Source organism: Canis lupus, chromosome 35 (genome assembly GCF_003254725.2).
Source record: "Canis lupus dingo isolate Sandy chromosome 35, ASM325472v2, whole genome shotgun sequence".
In the NCBI taxonomy this organism is placed as follows: Eukaryota; Metazoa; Chordata; class Mammalia; order Carnivora; family Canidae; genus Canis; species Canis lupus.
Window position 1 is genome coordinate 9247001 of NC_064277.1, and position 19260 is coordinate 9266260.

The 19260-nt window shown below is 34.3% G+C and overlaps 1 long non-coding RNA gene across 2 annotated transcripts; it reads left to right on the forward strand.

Annotated features, from left to right (window-relative positions):
* The first annotated feature begins 2753 nt into the window (after positions 1–2753).
* LOC112659878 (uncharacterized) lies at positions 2754–18847 on the forward strand. Of its 2 annotated transcripts, XR_004812226.2 has the most exons (6): positions 2778–2839; positions 6281–6458; positions 9786–9938; positions 10743–10897; positions 16174–16314; positions 18691–18847. It is a non-coding gene; the product is annotated as an uncharacterized LOC112659878 (long non-coding RNA). The 2 variants fall into 2 exon arrangements; XR_007408463.1 differs by lacking the exon at positions 6281–6458 and having other exon boundaries at positions 2754–2839.
* Positions 18848–19260: the final 413 nt, after the last annotated feature.

Here is a 19260-nt window from a genome sequence, read left to right on the forward strand (position 1 = left end):
TGTCGTAACTCTTCTTAATTCAATAATTCTTCATTTAACTTCCTCATTTCAAATTACTGAGTGATCTCTCTATCTCTTGATTAGGCCCTGACTAATAATGTTCTAAAAAAGATCTCTAGCTCCTATTCCTTAGAGGGGCACCATATTGTAGTGGAAATATCTCCTACATTGCCATTCACAACTCATACATTGGATCTATCACTTACCAGGAGAACCACCACTCATGGCCTCTCATGAACCTCTAGTACCCTCATTCTTACAATCTACAAAGGAGAGAAGACTGAACAATTTCATGCATGTACATGTCAGTGCAGTAATTATTATATGGTATGTGCTAAATGAATGATAGATAATATATTAGCTAAAGTTGAAAGAAATAAAATTCTAATGAGGTCTTTATACCATAAAGTTTGCTGTTGAGTCATATCTATAAGCATTATATTTTCCCTAACCATCATAGCTACTATGGATATGGGATTTCTTTTAAATTACAAACTCACTACAATTTATTAAGGCATTTTACAGATGCCAACAGAGACTAAATTGAAAAGCAAATGAGGGTAGCCCCAGTGGTGCAGCGGTTTAGTGCCACCTGCAGCCCAGGGCATGATCCTGGAGACCCTGGATTGAGTCCCACATCAGGCTCCCTGCATGGAGCTTGCTTCTCTCCCTCTGCCTGTGTCTCTGCCTCTCTCTCACTCTCTCTCTGCATCTCTATGAATAAATAAATAAAATCTTAAAAAAAAAAGCAAATGATTCTTAAATTTTCTTTTAACCATGGTAAGGATACTTATAGTAAAAACAGAATAATATCAACAGATAGTATCATTTAAAAAATAGATGATTCTGGGAATTTTATGCTTTCCTTTGAATGAAGCCTGAAAATAATTTTTGGGGAATATTGAATGAAAATGACTATTACAGGGATCCCTGGGTGGTTCAGCAGTTGAGTGTCTGCCTTTGGCCCAGGGTGTGATCCTAGAGTCCTGGGATCAAGTCCCACATCGGGCTCCCTGCGTGGAGCCTGCTTCTCCCTCTGCTTATGTCTCTACCTCTCTCTTGCTCTGTCATGAATAAATAAATAAAATCTTTAAATAAAAGAAAAAAATGATGATTGCAAACAAAAATATCCTACAAACATAACTGACCAAACCTTGAAGAAGTCTCACAACTATTTATTGAAATATCTGAAATAAGACTGTTGCTTTTCTGAATCCAATTCAATTTGTTTTTAGACAGACTTGACATAGAGTGGTTATGAAATAGTGTTCCCTATTAAGGATAATTATAATGGGGCAGCCTGGGTGGCTCAGCGGTTTAGCGCTGCCTTCAGCCCAAGGTGTGATCCCGGAGTCCCGGGATTGAGTCCCACGTCGGGCTCCCTGCATGGAGCCTGTTTCTCCCTCTGCCTGTGTCTCTGTCTCTCTGTGTCTCTCATGAATAAATAAATAAAATACTTTAAAAAAATGATTATAATGTAAACTTCCACTTGGATCCTCCCATTTTTAAGAAGATTTTATGTATTTATTTGAGTGAGAGAGAGAAAGCATGAGCGAGGTTAGGGACAGAGGGACAAGCCAACTCCAGACTGAGCTTGGAGCCCAATGTGGGGCTTGATTACAGGACCCTGAGATCATTACCTGAGCCAAAGTCAAACACTTAACCAACTGAGCCACCCAGGATCCCTTTAGATCCTCTTTTTGAATAAATGACATTATTGTTTTAAACAATAAGTTATAGCTGAATTCATATCTAGATAAAGATACTAAAATATCAAGGTCCAAGAAAATGAAGATTCTACTTTAAAAAAAAAAAAAACGTTTTATTGGGTATAACTAAAAGTGACTTCATATAATTCAGAAATGTGGATTATGAAACATATGACCAAATTAAATTTGGATAATTAGCCAGCTACCTAGTTGAAATATACTTGTTTATTCTACTGCCAACATTTCTGGCTCTAGGATCTATTGATTCTGAATATAGTGGTGGTTTTGTTCAATATTATTCTATATTTTCTGATTTTCTTACTCTATCTCCCAACTATGCTGCCCTGAATGACTATACTAAATATAAAAAGAGGTATTATAGAACTTAAAATTTTAGTGTAATAATTTTTCTATGCAAAGAAGCAGAGAAATGAAATGGTAAAAATAAAAACTACTGACTAGTTAAAAAACTTCCAATTCATTAATACATGTTTAATGTGAGAACATTTTATCCAATGAAAGATTTTAAATAAGACTGAGAAAAATACCAGGAAAAAATTAAAGAAGTAAACCTGCATGGACAAGAAGACAGACTGGGTGATTCTCCTTTGATTGATATCCCTGAAAGTAAAATTATGTAAATAAAGGAAAAGAACTTTGGGATGAAGGCCAACTACTCTTCATAGTCATTAAATCAACATAGTGAGTACTATGTGAGTGGCAGTTTGAAATAGTAAAAAGAACAGAGACTTTACAATAAGAAATGTCTGGGTTCATCCTCTTACTTGCTGAATCTTGTTGTTTTCCATCTGTGCAATGGGGGTAATACAAGCAATGTAAGTTTTCTGAAGGTTAAATGAAATAACATGTTCAAATTCTCTACTACTTCTTCTGCCCATGGCTCATATGCAAGACATTGTAACTACTAAATAAAAAAGAATAGTCAACAGTGTCCATCGAAAGATGAATGGATAAAGAAGATGTGGTTTATGTATATTACTCATAATGGAATATGAGTATTCCATTCCATATATTACTCCATAATGGAATATTACTCAGCCATTAGAAACGACAAATACCCACCATTTGCTTCAACATGGATGGAACTGGAGGGTATTATGCTGAGTGAAGTAAGTCAATTCGAGGACAAACATTATATGTTCTCATTCATTTGGGAAATATAAATAATAGTGAAAGGGAAAATAAGGGAAGGGAAAAGAAATGTGTGGGAAATATCAGAAAGGGAGACAGAACATAAAGACTCCTAACTCTGGGAAATGAACTAGGGGTGGTGGAAGGGGAGGAGGGTGGGGGGTGGGGGTGAGTGGGTGACGGGCACTGAGGGGGGCACTTGACGGGATGAGCACTAGGTGTTATTCTGTATGTTGGTAAATTGAACACCAATAAAAAATAAATTTATTAAAAAAAGAATAGTCAATAAATATAGAGTAGAATACCAAATCTAATACATTTTACGGGTTTCCAGATCAGAAGAAAAAAATAAAAGGCAGAATTACTATGATTAGAAACATTTGTCTCTACAACAAACATATCTGAATTTACTTTTTAAGTTGTCAAGTGCTAGAAAATGTTAGCTCTCATTATGAAGATATTTTATTGTCTTGTAGAATGTCCCCGTCAGAAGTCACCTGAAAATCCAAGTAAAATGGTGAAATACCCATTACTTTCATCTATCTGTGGCTTTAAAAAATAATGGAACTGCATGAGTATGACATGAGTCACAGTTCTCTCACAGAGAGGACTAGATTTGTTTAGAAATAAGTAAATAAATATGTCATGACTATCATTTCTTTTCTTTGAGTAGTTTTGGAATCATTTGAATTTTGACAGGTACATAATATGGTAGAGACAGAAGAAATCAAATGATGTTAATAACTCCTCTTCCCCAAATCCTAAAGCTCTTTCCAGCATTTGCTTGATAAGACTCCAAAATTATGCCTCAAATAAGGAATCTATGGCTTACAAAAAAAAACCTAGATTCATTCATTCATTCATTCATTCATTCATTCATTTCAATAAACATTTATTAACTCTCCACCTTGTACTATAGATTGGAGATACATCGCTGGTAAAAGTCAAGCCCTTACCAAATAGAGCTTGCATTCCGGAGCTGGGGGTAAGGGGAGAAGATGGAGAGTGGGACAGAAAGTCCAGGATAAAACTCTCTCAAGCTTATGAACACTAATAGGAGAAGATATTGAGCAGCATTTTTCACTTGATCAGAAGCAACTGAATGAAATAAAATCTCTTTAAACCTCTAAGAACAGAGAAAACACTGGTGCATCTTCATTCCATCGCTTACCCTTATTAAGTCCAAGGCATGTATTTAGAGTTGAAAACCTCTTTACTATACAGTCTTTCTAACCTTTCAGCCCAGCTCAGTCAGGCTTTTTCTTTTTCTTTCTAAGATTTTATTTATTTATTCATGAGACATAGGCAGAAGGAGAAAAAGGCTCCCAGCTGTGAACCTGATGTAGGACTCGATCCCAGGACCCTGGGATCATGACCTGAGCCAAAGTCAGATGCTCAACCACTGAGCCACCCGGGTGCCACAGATGGACTTCTTTTTAATAAATATATTACAGGATTGCTAGCACATGTATTCTCTTATTGTCTTCCAATAATGTGGTAAAATAAGAAAGAATTGCCTTATAATAATATGTATTGTTCAACAGGGGTGATATGGGATTGGCACCAAGGAGTTCTTTTGTTAATCATTAAATGCCTCTTCCTACACTACAACATCTGGAAAAGGGTAGAAACTCTGAAGCAGCTTCATGGAAGGATACATCTCAATGAATGTGCTCCAGGAATACTTGCATATTTTTCACTGTTAAGAAGATAAGATCCCTGCTAGCAGAAAATTTCAATGTGTTAATACTACAAAATTCATATAGGTGTATCTTTCATATTCCAAGGATTTGAAATATTTAAAAATATTAGTCAGTAAAAATATATTGTTATATGAAATATTGGGAAGAGTGGTATTCTCAAAAGATTTGGTTGATCACAAAACCAGGGTATTTACTACCTTTTCTTGATTTTTCTATCCTGAAATAAAATCTTTACTGGGATATTTATCTGAAACTGAAGTCATTTGATGAAAATTTCCTTTTATGGTCAAAATAGCACAAAAGATGATTATGCAGAGTTGTATGGATGTAAGAGAGAGAATCTGAGGGCGACAGCTATATGTAAGCTAAAGATATTCTAGTCTAAGAATATTAATTAACAAGGCTCATCATTTTTTAGAGTGATGGGAGTTTAGTTTGGAGAGACAAAAAAATGTAAAAAATTCAGGATGTAAAGTGTATCATAAATATGAATATCTACATAAAATCATATGCACATGAGTGTAAAAGGGATCTTTAAACGAAATAATAGATTTTTTATATTTTTGTAGATATTATAGAGCCTTGACTATTAAAAACCAAAATTTTCATTTTTATGACAAAATTATTGTAGCTGTCCCAACTAGACTGCCCTCTAGATAATAAAGACTCAAATAAAACACAGAAAAGTAATTTTGTAGATAAAACACTAACATTTTTAGCCTTTATACCTTGAAGTATTATCAAATGATGTGTTATTTTGAGAGCAACTTTGTCTATCTTTGGGTTAAAGCTAACACTATTCCTAGATCATCAAAGTTTACATGAAGCCATTGTCACAATGAATGGGATCATTTTTACTGTATTCACTATTCAAACGGTGACATATCATTCACAAGATTAGATAACCCTAGCCACATTGTATTCAGTTTCATGATTAAGTAGAATATTATAATTTGGCATCACTTGCAAATTACATGTTTAGATTCATTCAAAATAGTGAAGCATATAATTAAAGCTGCATGTTCTTTTTTGTAAGATTTTCCTCACTTATATGATGCAAACTTCGCTCGAGATGTGTTAGTACCAGTTAGATGGATTGTGCAATGACACATGGACATTGTCTCTACCTGAGGCATTTTAGTCACAAGCCACATTCTTCTATATTCATAATCTCTAGGACATTTTTTGAAATAAGATATTCTTCCTCTGCCTTACATTATACATATATCTCAAGATTCTACTAGTGTTCCTGGTAACTAGATTGGTGTTTCAAATATTTTTGATTTGGAAAAAAACAGACCAGTGTGTGTTGAAGTCATAAAATAAATGTAATTCTAGCAAATCTTATGTTTTTCCTGACTCACAAAAAACTGAAAATATGTCCTTTTAGGAAAATAAAATACCAAGGTGCAGCCTAACAAGATAAAAGTTAAGACAATTCTGTATTAATATTTGTTTTGTAGTTATTGGTGAAAGTTAGTGACAAATGTATATAGTTATTATTTTTCTTAATGTAAGAAAGTCTAAGACTGCAGTCACAAATGAACCCTGTGGTCTCAGTAGAACAGAACAGCGAGCATTGATATCTTGTTCTTATTGTAATAGATGTAGGTCCAACAATCAGCAACCATCTCCCCCTTAATCAGTGAGTCAGGTTTGTCACCCCTTCCACCATGTGACTCAGCCATCACTAGTTCTTTTTCTTCTGACTTTCAGAATTGCAGGCAAGACTATAGGGAGATCATATTCCATACATGACAGTTATCTTCAGAAGTGGTTTATATCATTTATAACCACGTTCCATTGGCCTGAACTAGTGCCGTGGTCCCATTCTCAATACAAGGTCAGCTGAGAAACAAGTTTCCTATGGCCTCAGGAAGAAGAAATGGGATTGGTGAGCATCTGATTTGTCCCTGCCAAAGTGCATATCTATTTTAAAATTCAAAAAGTTGTAATCTATTGCACCCATTTAGTCTATCACAGAGTTGAGTTCGGGTTATTGATGCTTCAAGAAAAATTCAATACAAATAGGAAAATCTACATACAAATGTGTGTTTCTTTTTCTTTCTTTCTTTTTTTTGTGTGTGTGTGTGTTTCTTTTTCTTTTTCTTTCTTTCTTTCTTTTTTTTTTTTTTTTTGTGTGTGTGTGTGTGTTTCTAATGGCATTGGACTACAGGTAGACCTAGTCTATTCTTTTAAAATAACCACAAATGATTACCTGTATCAGTCTATCATTTCTTCTATCTTTTCAAATTACAAACACTAATTAGAAACATTCTTGAACATATTTTTTCATGCAGATTTTCAAAACTATTTTTAGGTTTATCATCTTGGTCTAATGATATGCACATATTAAAATTTTGAAGATATTGCTTATTTTCTTTACAAGTAAGTTACATCAATTAACATCCTCCCAACAAGTTACATTGATTAACGCCCACCAACATCCTCAAAATAGTCTAGATAACACTTTGTTTTATCAAATGGCTTCCTTAATAGATACAATTATGTATTTATATTTTACATTTGGATTGGCATTATAAAATTATGACCAATTTTAGCATTTCTCATGTGTACATTAACTATTGATCTCTTCTTAAAAATTATTCCTACGTGGTTTGCTTATTTTTGAATATTTATTATTTTGTCTACTGAGTACATGTGTATTCTCTTTCATCCTATACACATGCACATATGCATGTATTTATAACTGAATAATTTTATTCAATAGTTGATTTATTAATTTGTAAATAACCTTTATTAAAGATTATTGTTAGCCGTCTTTTTGTCCTATGTGTAATAATTTCTCTTATTTTATTATTTTAAGTATGATTTTGTTTATGGCTTCTTGACCTACAATAGTGTTTAATTTTCTGAGAATTTATCAGTGTTTTCACTATATATAATTAGAATATTGTTACCTGATTAAAAAAAACAAACAACGTCCTTGCCCCAAGGTTTTTCTTTCAGTAACATGTAGCCTTGAAGTATTTTCATGATTTAATGTATTTTTTTTTAAATTGACTATGGAGACATCAACACTGTATTATAGGATAAGGGAATTCTGGAGGCATCTTCTCACAATTTTAAGGTAACTTTTATTTTATTAAAAATATACCCACCTGCGTCTGTCTTGACTTTCTATTCTCCCTGCGGAGCTGTTCATTTACCATCACTAAACTGTTTTGGTTTTTATAAGTCTGCCATACATTTAATACCTGGTAAATGAGTCTCTGCTCACTAATATTACTGTTTGGGGTCTTGTTCACTGTTCTTTAAAATTTGTTATGAAAGAAAAACACTAAGGACAATTTTACTTACAATATCAATGTGTGTATTAAACTGGGAATATCATATTTGGAATCAAAAACTGTTAAATTACATATTTTGTGTTGAATTGTTAGATGTAATTTTAAAAAAGACCATATTTTATGCAATCTGAATGTAAACTTTATAAAAGTATGTATGCAAATTTTATTGTATATTCTGCTTCAATATCTTACAAATATTTCCATCCAAAAATAAATTTATTTTTAAAGTCCAACTTCTAGGAGTGCCTTGGGTTGCTCAGTCAGTTAAGTGTCCAACTCTTGGTTTCAGCTTGTATAGTGATTGCAGGGTTGTGGGATGCAGCCCTGTGGCAGGCTCTGTACTCAGTACAGAATCTTCTTGAGATTCTTTCATCATCCTCCCTCCTCCTCTGCTCCTCCCCCTGCTTGTGGGCACTGTCTTTCTCTCTCCCTCTAAAATAAATAAATTAATTAATTAATTAATTAATTAAATTAAAAAAAATAAAAAATAAAGTCCAACTTCTATTTCTTCAAAGTGATCACATCTTTTATGATCTTTCTAATAACTACTTGGGTTTTTATTATTTTTCCTAGCAAATATATTACAAGTGATTTCGTCCATTTTCTTTCTTTTGGGATAACATATAAAATCCTTTTTCCTTAAGAAAGATCATTGTTTTCCTTTTCAGGATATGTTTGTACTGTTCTATGTTATAGCTTTAGCTTAGTATTTCATGAACAAACTCATCATTTATTGGCTTTTATTAAAGATTTGTCAGCAAGCCATGTTTCTTCTGGCTAGCTCTCTTTGATAAAGGTACTATTGAATACAAAGACAACTTATTCCTATTCATCAGGAAGCTTCCTTATTTCCTTTAGATCTCCAGGTCCTCTTTATAGAAAGTCTCCTTCCTATTTCCATCTGCTTTCCCTTCTCTACCTCTTTTATTCATTTTCATTCTAGCAAGGGAATTATGGGCTCAGTATTTAATGCTACAAAGTTATTTCTTCACTTTCATTAGGATATTTTTCTCCAAAAATAAGGAAAAGAAAGAATGTCATAGATTATTTTTCTCCTTCCTTTCCATAGAGGAAAGGTGGAGAGAAAAAAACATAATAATTGTTATAATAAATATGGAAATACTCTCAAATGTAAATGTAAGGATACAAAAATAGGAAGTCTTTATGACAATAAGATTTAGCTTCATGAGAATTCTTTACTGTGGTTAGGGTTATAATCCTTGGTATCTCAGGTTCTGAACGTTAAGACAAAGAGTACATGACAACTTTTCAATGAGAAGCTGAGTGGAATTGAAATTGCTGAGATTAATATTGCTAGGAACATAAAAACCAAGTTTTTGTAGTTGTATCTCTACTGAAGATGCTGTATATATGTCTTGCTCCAGCTACTGTGAAGGTTGACAGATAATAACTCACAGCTATTCCATTCTCTAGAGAATCTCCCTGGACTGTTACACTGGGAGTCTGTGTTACCCTACAATTCTTTTGAAGGCGATGAGCTGATCCTGGTTGGGAACTGACAAGCTTGGCTATTATAAGAGTCCCATAACACTCTTGCCTGAAATTTGAACTAATACTGTGATATTTAGTTTCAGAGCTTCCCATGGGATAAACCTCAAACTTGTCTCCAGCTAGGGCTATATTCTTGCTAGACTGCTTTCCCTGCCTAGTCTTGATACCTTGAATCTACTTTTCCTGAGATCCATCTCTGATTAAACACAAGGGAATCTATGAAAGACAGTTACTTTTAAGGCCTTCGATGGACCCATACCTTCATTAGTTATGTCTTCCTACGTTTACTTTAAGTTTGGCCTATTGTCTAGCTTTGGCTGATATAAACCATAATGCAAAGAGAAGTTTGAAAAGCCTTCATGCAATGGAATGTGTCTTCTTTGAATGCTTCTTTTTAGAACCCAGTTGCCCTCTGCAAGAAGCCCAAACCACATGGAGAAGTCAAGCGGAAGAGAAATGAGTCATCTTCAAAAGCTTCCCAGAGCTTGTGGTAGCCAGCTAGTACCAACTGCCACCAGGTGCAGGAGCCACCTTGGATTTCAAGTTATCAGGTGACATCACAGGAACAAAAAATCCACCCATCTAATCACAGAAACCCCAGAGGAAGATGAAAAATATTAAAATAGTCACTGTTCTGTGTATGGTATAAGAAAGTGGTCCAGTTTCATTCCTCTGCATGTGACTGTCCAATTTTCCCAACACCATTTGTTGAAAACACTGTCTTTTTCCAGTGGATATTCTTTATTTCTTTTCCTAATATTAGTTGACCATAGAGTTGAGGGTCCATTTCTGGGTTCTCTGTTCTGTTCCATTGATCTATTTGTCTGTTTTTATGCCAGTCCCGTATTGTCTCTGATGATTACCGCTTTGTAATACAGTTTAAAGTCCAACATTGTGATGTTTATAGCTTTGGCTTTCTTTTTCAACATTATTTTTACTATTTCAGGTCTTTTCTGGTCCCATACACATTTAAGATTGTTTGTTCCAGCTCTATGAAAAATGCTAATGGGGGATCCCTGGGTGGCGCAGCGGTTTGGCGCCTGCCTTTGGCCCAGGGCACGATCCTGGAGACCCAGGATCGAGTCCCACGTCGGGGTCCCGGTTCATGGAGCCTACTTCTCCCTCTGCCTGTGTCTCTGCCTCTCTCTCTCTCTCTGTGACTATCATAAATAAATAAAATAAAATAAAATAAAAGAAAAATGCTAATGGTATTTTGATAGGGATTGCATTGAATGTGTAGATTGATTTGGGTAGCATAGATATTTTGACAATATTTGTTCTTCCAACCCATGAGCATGGAATGTGTTTTTTTGTGTCATCCTCAACTTCTTTCATAAGTGTTCTATATTTTTCAGAGTACAGATCAATAAAGATCTAGTCAGTAAATGGGCAGAAGACATGAACAGACATTTTTCCAATGAAGACATACAAATGGCCAACAGACACATGAAAAAATGCTCATCATCACTTGGTACCAGGAAAATACAAGTCAAAACCACAATGATATAAGGTACCACCTCACACTAGTGGAGGTAGTATGGTAAAAATGGTGAAAATTAACAACTTAGGAAGCAACAGATGTTGATGAGGATGCAGAGAAACAGGAAACCTCTTATACTGTAGGTGGGAATGCATACTGGTGCAGCCACTCTGGAAAACAGTATGGAGGTTCCTCATAAAGTTAAAAATAGAGCTACCCTATGACCCAGCAATTGCACCAGTAGGCATTTATCCAAAGGATATAAACACAGTGATTCAAAGTGGCCTATGCACCCCCATGTTTATAGTAGCTGTTGTCCACAATAGCCAAAATATATGGAGAATGTCCAGATGTCCACTGACATGAAGACATGCCATAATTATGAATACATGCTATTATGAATGAAGACATGCTATGTATTATTTATATATATATGTGGAATATATATATATATAAAGCATATATATTATATATGTGGGATATTACTCAACCATCAAAAAAAGAATGAAATCTTGCAATTTGTAATGACGTGGATGGAACTAGAGGATATTATGCTAAGCAAAATAAATCAGTCAGAGAAAGACAAATACCATGATTTTACTCATGTGGAATTTGAGAAACAAAACAGATGAACATGGGGAAGGGAAAGAAAAATAAAATAGGAAAACAGAGAGGGATACAAATCATAAGTGACTCCCAACTAAAGAAACAAACTGAAGGTTGCTGGAGAGGAGTGGGTGGGGGATTGGGTAACTGGTAGATGGCCATTAAGGAAGGCACTTGAAATAATGAGCACTCTGTGTTGTATGTAACCAATGAATCACTAAATTCTACCTCTGAGACTAATAATGCAGTATATGTTAATAAAATTGAATTCAAATAACAATCTAAAAAACAAAGAAATAAAATAAAATATCCACTGTTATGAGCCACTAAGCTTAAGAGTAACTTGTTACATAGTAATAAGCAACTGAAAAAGGAACCAACTTAAAAAAATCACCAAATTTGAACAAATGGGTTCATAGTGTAATATTTTCATTATGCTGTAGTAGAACCTGTTCAATTACTCCCACTTTATCCTGTAATAAATCCTCCTACTCACCAAAATCCATGTATATTCATTTCTCTTCTACACAGGGCTGGCTAGATGTCCTGATTTCTTTTTATCACTATTGCTTGCCAGTCATTTCAGTGAGTCATCGCAGGTTATGACACTTTTCACATTTAATTTCTAAAACTTGCAATTACTTTATTTATACTACAAAGCATCTTGGCCTGACTCTTAAAAGTGAGCACTAAGGTATATACTCATTTCAATGTAAAGTGGTTATCTAATGCCAATGTCTCACGGAGGGTGAGTACTAATGATTGTAGTTAGGGCGTGGTCAGCTTCACTTCTAAAATGGCACTTACTGGTCACATCTTTGTGTTTGGTTAAACAACAAAAACTTGGCACTTGGAACAATCTATATTTTTATTAGACTCTTACATTTCTTTTCTGGATTATAGAGTCATTATTATTCCTAAACATTTTTAAGATAGTAAGTCAGTCATACGTATATGTTCTTTTTCTTAATGAACTATTCAATACTAAAAAAAAAAAAAAATCATCCCTGTTACATTAAGAATTCTAATAGATTTATGAACATTTTAATATACAAATACATGCATCACTCTATAGCTATTTATATTTCAGAAACACACATGTGTGTATGTATGTGCATATAGAATGGTATACAATTAAATACATAAATATTAAGAGATGGATAAACATTTTTTGCTACTTCATACAACTATTTCTTTCCCACTATATCCAAATATATCTAATATGTTACCTGGTATTCGGGGAGTGAATATAGCTTGTAGAGCTCCAATAACATTAATAATCTACACATCTAAACACTGAACAACAAAGTGCTTAGGAACAGAGACTCACTATGAAATCCTTTCTTAACCAGAAGTTGACTAGTAAACAAGTCTTTAGACATGTTTCTTTCCCTCTGACAAAGCTTCTGTTACATTATCTTGTCAACTTGTATGAAGTTCAGATGGATCAATACTCCATAGGTCACTTCTAAGGAACACCTGGCCCTCCAGGAGGTGACATGTTAATTAACATAGATAGCATTCTTTTTCTTAATGTACAAATGCTTAAATTTTAGTGTCTTTTGGATTCTTTAGTCTCTGTTTTAATACTTTTGTGAACCTGAGGTTCAAACCAGCCAAGAAACCTAGGAAAATGTAATAATTTTGGAAATGTTGATATGACATTTTGGCTAAAGAAAAAATGCAAATTTTCCCTTTGATCTCACTTGACCTTTTTCCATTCCTAGCTCACCATATAAGTATGGTGTGTGTTTCTGAGTGTTAAAGTAGATATTCTGTAACTTGGTTCGGTTTTAGAAAATACAGCAAAAGGCCTTATCCAGTAGTAAACTTGCACCTTGATGATTTCTTAAGCCAGAATGTCAGGATTTGGCCAGTTTACAGATCTTCAGGGCTGAAGCAGTCCAGAATCAGTAAGCACAACTCATTGTGACAAAAAGTGCCTTTAGTGTAACCAGAAAGCGTTTGCCTCCCCGATTAGCAGCACCAGACAGAAAAAGGTCCTGACCTTCAATAAATTATTGCTTAAAATATTTTACTGCAGGTATGATTGATAGAGATTTTGTAAATAATGCACACATCAGGGGGTCCTCGTCCACTTACTTTCACATGCATTTGCAATCATTTTTTTTTGTAAGTCAGAGCTAATTTTATTCCAAAAAAAATTGTGAACACTATTTCCAAGAGGGAAACACTTAATGCTAAGCATTTAAGTGAACACTTATTTACTTTTACAGACGTAATTTACTTTTGATTTGGAAGTTTTCACATTCCTCTCCCAACATAAGCAACAAATGTTAGAGATATAGAAATTAGAAAAAAAAAATGTTAGCCATCCATTTTTTCTTCAGCATAAAGGATATTGGTCCTTTGTGTTAATTTGTTCCTGTACTTATACTTTGTTACTTTGGGAAAGTTATCTAGATGTTATGATTACATGTTGGGTCCTTGTCCTATTTTTTTAAGATTCTTTTTAGAAGTCCAAAGCTAATCTTATTCCAAATAAAATGTGCAATTGATTGTTTTTAAAGAGGAAAGTAACTTTCATACACATACATAGTTACGTGTAATATGTCCATTGCTTACATAGCAAAGAGAAAACTTGTGAATAAGTATATATATAATAGGGAATTATAAGCCTTTTATCTATATATGTGTAAGTGTATTTTTGACTATTTTCCATTTTTATGCATAGTTATATACATGTAGAAATATATCTCAATCTGTAATCTAAACACAGTGATATATACACAGATATACATCTTTACAATATCAAAAGATGCAATGGTAGATGTTAAACAAAATATAATTTTTATTCTCTTCACAAATATGTAATCACAAGGAAATATTTTAAATATATTAAATTTTAATTAAAAAGCTATTTTTCTTCTTAAGATAGGAATGCTTGACTCCATATTAAAGTTCAACATCATTTTTGCCACTTTGAAACTTTAAAAAAGCTCTTCTCTACACTTAAAAATGGCAATTTCATTCACTTTTATTATGGCTTATGAAGATCAAAATTCATTTGATATAAGTAGGAATTCTGTGATGTGACATCTTATATTTTAGGAAGTCAACCTAGAAACAAAATACTTGGTTTTTTGGATTGAGATAAAACAGTGTTTAAGTTCCTTGACTTTCTCAATTAATTTAGAGCCATTGTGGCTCAACCGAATTTAAACCTATTTGGTTTTGCCCCATCACTTTTTTGTAAGATTTATATTTTTAGCAAACATCTTTCTCTATTTTTTTAACTCATTAAATTAATTAATTACAATATTCCACACTTAATTTCAGCACATAATTTCTAAGAAGGTTGTCCTTTAAGAAAGCAATGCCCTCACTTAACCCCACACTCCTTCTTTTTCCCTTGGAAATAAAAGTAATTAAATAAACCATTACTTATTTAAAAATCATATAATCCAAGGAAAATAGAATGTGAAGTTAAAACTGATGTTTAATGATGTTGATGCTATTAGCAAATTAAAAATCCTGAAAACCTTACTTAAACTTTCTGAGATTCAGTTTCCTCAGTTACAGTAATAACAGAATCCCCAAATGGTGATAATAATGTACAGTATTGTTTTAAAAATGTTACATTTCTTTTTTTTTTTTTTTTTTTAAATTTTTTTTATTTATTTATGATAGTCACAGAGAGAGAGAGAGAGAGAGGCAGAGACACAGGCAGAGGGAGAAGCAGGCTCCATGCACCGGGAGCCCGACGTGGGATTCGATCCCGGGTCTCCAGGATCGCGCCCTGGGCCAAAGGCAGGTGCTAAACCGCTGCGCCACCCAGGGATCCCTACATTTCTTTATCCTTCAAAATTACCATCACTCTTCTGTTTCATAGGATTATAAAAGACTTTCTTTTGCCTTTTTTAAATTGGCAAATTTTTATTCTAATCCCTGAAACTCAAAGAAGTAATAGCATAGAGGATGCCGCTTTTCCTTTCTATCTATGCTGCTAAAGCAGGAAGTTGTAAGTTTTATTCATGATTAATATCACTAATAATTGATGATATGTGAACTAAAGGAATGCAGCTATATTAACAATGCATTAAAGAGCAATAGTGCTCCAGGTTAGAATGAGATATATACTCGTGAAATACTGGCAAAAGCTTTTATTTGAACAACACTTCTAAAAAATATTTTATCAATAAGTGCCATGGACCTTCAAAGAGTCTGTATCCTTTATCTTCCCCACTGTATCCATCATGATTCTACTTCAAGGAACATATCCTAATAAAATAATGATTAAAGATACAAAAGGTTCTGTAAAATGATATTTATGAGAATATTGCTCAGTATGCCCAAAACTTGGAAACAGAAGCTATCTAGCATAACTGGATTATTAAAATAAATGATGGTCCATCTATATGCCAGAAATTTACTTAGTCATTTAAAATGTTTTCCCTCCCAAAAAAGTAGAAGGGATAAATGCTCATGGTATTAGGGTTAAGTCTTTTTATTTTTTTAAAGATGTATTTATTCATTTGAGAGAGATATATAAAGAACTAACATACATTTGTTTCACCTTACAAAGAAGGAAGATGACCAAAACCACTATAGGCATTGACATTTTTTCTCTATTAATACGTGCTAATTCTAATGGCATTTGACATAAAAATTAATTTCTCCTAAGCTCAATATGCTACCAAGAATACATAATCCTCTATGTTTTGTTTTGTTCTGTTTAGTTTTTCACTGTGAATCATTTCCAGCCAATTCTAGACATAACTCCATGAAGGTCTTCCAACTTCGTCAGAGAAGCACAAATGAGCTTAATACTTTTCCAAAAGTCAATTAATAACTACTTATCCTCGCTTTCCTCATATAAGGTAATAGAGGAATTTGAGATTTCAAGAGTGGCACAGTTTAGGGGATTTTTTTGAAAGATTTTTTTGTTGTTGTTTTTAATTTGAGAGAGAGAAAACAACAGACAGAGCAGGAGTGGGGGGGGGGGGGAGAGGCAGAGGGAGAGGCAGATCTCCCACCGAGCAGGAAGTCTGATGTGGGGCTCCATCCCAGGACCCCAGGATCATGACCTGAGCTGAAGGCAGATGCTTAACCAACTGAGCCTCCAGGTGCCCCTTGCACAGTTTCGATGAGCAGAGTTCTGGTCTAAGCGAAGCTGGGAAACATGGATCTCACCTCTTGAAATCTTGGTCAGCCTTTTTTTGTAAAACATAGGAGCTGAGACTTCCTTCTCAGATGTAGACTTTCCTTTATTCATACTTTCCTTAGAATACTGTTTACCAGAATGTTGGATATTGGAATCACCCGAGGGTCTTGTTACACCTTCAGTGCCTGGCTTCCACTCCCACGTATTCTGATATCATTGCCCTGGGGTGCCACCTGGGCATCAGGAGTTTTTAAAGTTCCCCAAAAGATGCTAATGCACAGCAGAGTTTGAAGTTAGAAAAAGGAGCAATTAGGTGTGGACTCCCAACCATCCCAGTGTGATGTGGAAGGCAGAAGAAAGACAGTCTTTCAACAAAAAAGTAATTATTTAAAGCAACGGAATTCCTTTAAAATGTTCTATTCAACTCTGCAAAGTAAAACTGACTATTCCTTTTACAGATAATAAATGTCTATCTGAGAGGATACACGGGAAACTGTACTTAAATTAAAATAGAAAAAGGTGATATTTTCCCATTTGCTACTTTAAAATGGTCATTAGTGGAGTGCCTGGGTGGTTCAGTCAGTTAAGCATCTGCCTTCAGCTCAGGTCATAATCCTGAGGTCCTGGGATCGAGCCCCACATCGGGCTCCCTGCTCAGTGGGGAGCCTGCTTCTCCCTCTCCTCTCTGCTTATGCTCTTTCTCGCTGCCTTTGCTTCTGTCTCTCAAATAAATAAATGTTAAAAATATTTTTAAAAATTAAAAAAAAATAAACTAGAATACATTAACCAGGATATATGGGCAGGCGCTGTTACTGACATAGAAGATCTAAAAAAATGATGGATACAGATGGAAAATGTTGATGCTTTAATGAATGCAAAACTAAAAAAAAAAATTCAAACTTCAATTCTTTCTGGGATGACATGTAAAGATGATTAAGGCATGACTCTCCTTGGGAAAGAAAGAAGAAGAAATAGATGAACATAAAGATAAAAATAGTAATAAAATTAACAATAGGAAGAACAAACAGGCCTGTGCTAAGTACTCTACGTGCATTATCTCCTTTCATCTTGATGATAATCCTGTGAGTTAGGAATGATGAAATTAAGGTTCAGAGAGTTTGAATTGATCTGCTAAAGGTTACAAGGCTAAGTGTCAAAGAGGGGGTTTAAATACAGGTCTTTCTTAGTATAGAAACTGCAATGTAATGACCTAAGCTATAGGTAAGTCCATGTATGTCTTTACTGAGCACATATCATATGAAAAGCTCTCTGCCACGCTTGGCAGACACAGCGAGAGACAAGCCTATAGCATATAATCTAAGACAAGATTGTTAGTAATGAAGTGGAAGAAAGATTTTCCTAAATATCCTTCACAGATTATAGAAAGTTCATTTTCGAGTGGTAGAGAAAAGGTGCTTTTTCTGGGAGACAGAAAGAAAGAGAGATTGAGATTATTTATTCATATTCTGGACCCAGTTTATTTCTGGAAATATTTCAGTGTGTGGCTGAACAGAGTTCACCTTTCTTTTTTTTTTTTTTTTTTTCTTTTCAAATTTGTTCTGATGAGCCAACAATAGTAGCAGAGGTCAAATCCTATTCCTAATTGGCACTTCCTGACAAAATGCTTCTCTTAAAAAAATATAAATTCAGAACACTGATTAGGAAGTGAGGGATTGTGGTTTCCCTTCTCCTGGCTGTCACAAAGCTGCTGTGTGGCTTGTGGCTTGGAAAGAGTTACCAACTTAGAGGGTCTTTATTCCACTATCTTTAAAAATAGAAAAGCACGTGGCTGATCTATTCCATTGCATGATGACTCCGCTCATTTGTTAAGATAGCTTTCACAGAAAATGATCCAAGATTATAATAATATTGTAAAATATGACGTGGGTGCCAAAAATATATATATAATTTACTTTTTGATACAAGGTTAATCTCAAAACTGGCCTTAGCAATCAAACCCACTCCATCTCCTCATTTTCACAATGAGAAATCAAGTCCACAGAAATGAAGGGACCAGCCCACACTCACAAGCTAGTTGATGTCACAGTGCACGGGCCTTCTGATAGTCTAATAGTTTTTTTTTTTTTTTCAGCATACTCCTCTCCTGCTATGAAATCTTAAACTTCTCCATAGAAGCTCAAGGAATGAGCACTGGGAGATGAAAATAGCAGACAGGATTCTGAGATCCACGTTGGACCATGCTTGAAAAAAAATGCTTTGTCTTTAACTAGAACTCAGAATGAGTCTCTGAAGGCAAGTGAGATGCAACAAAGAAGGAAATCTGTCCAAAAGGGCACATTTACAACCCTAAACTCCCACTCAGATCACTACCAGACCCTTTAGGGTGCTTTTGCTTGCATATAACAGAAAACACGTTTAGTTTACTCAAAAAAGTAATATTAGAGAAAGTCGGGGCAGGTATAGAAAATGTAGTCTTATTTGAGAAGTAAGAGTAGAAATTGCATTTTTTTAAAAAGTAGAATTATGATACTAAATGTCTTCTTAGACACTATATATTTTTATTTCCATTTTCCACCCAAAAGAAAATCTGAATCAATTTGGGCTGTGAAGTATTTTGAGACTTTATTTATTCTTTATGCAATAAGCTTTCATTCCTGTTGTTTTCTTTTCCACATCTGCTCCACGTTTTTAAAAGAAAAAA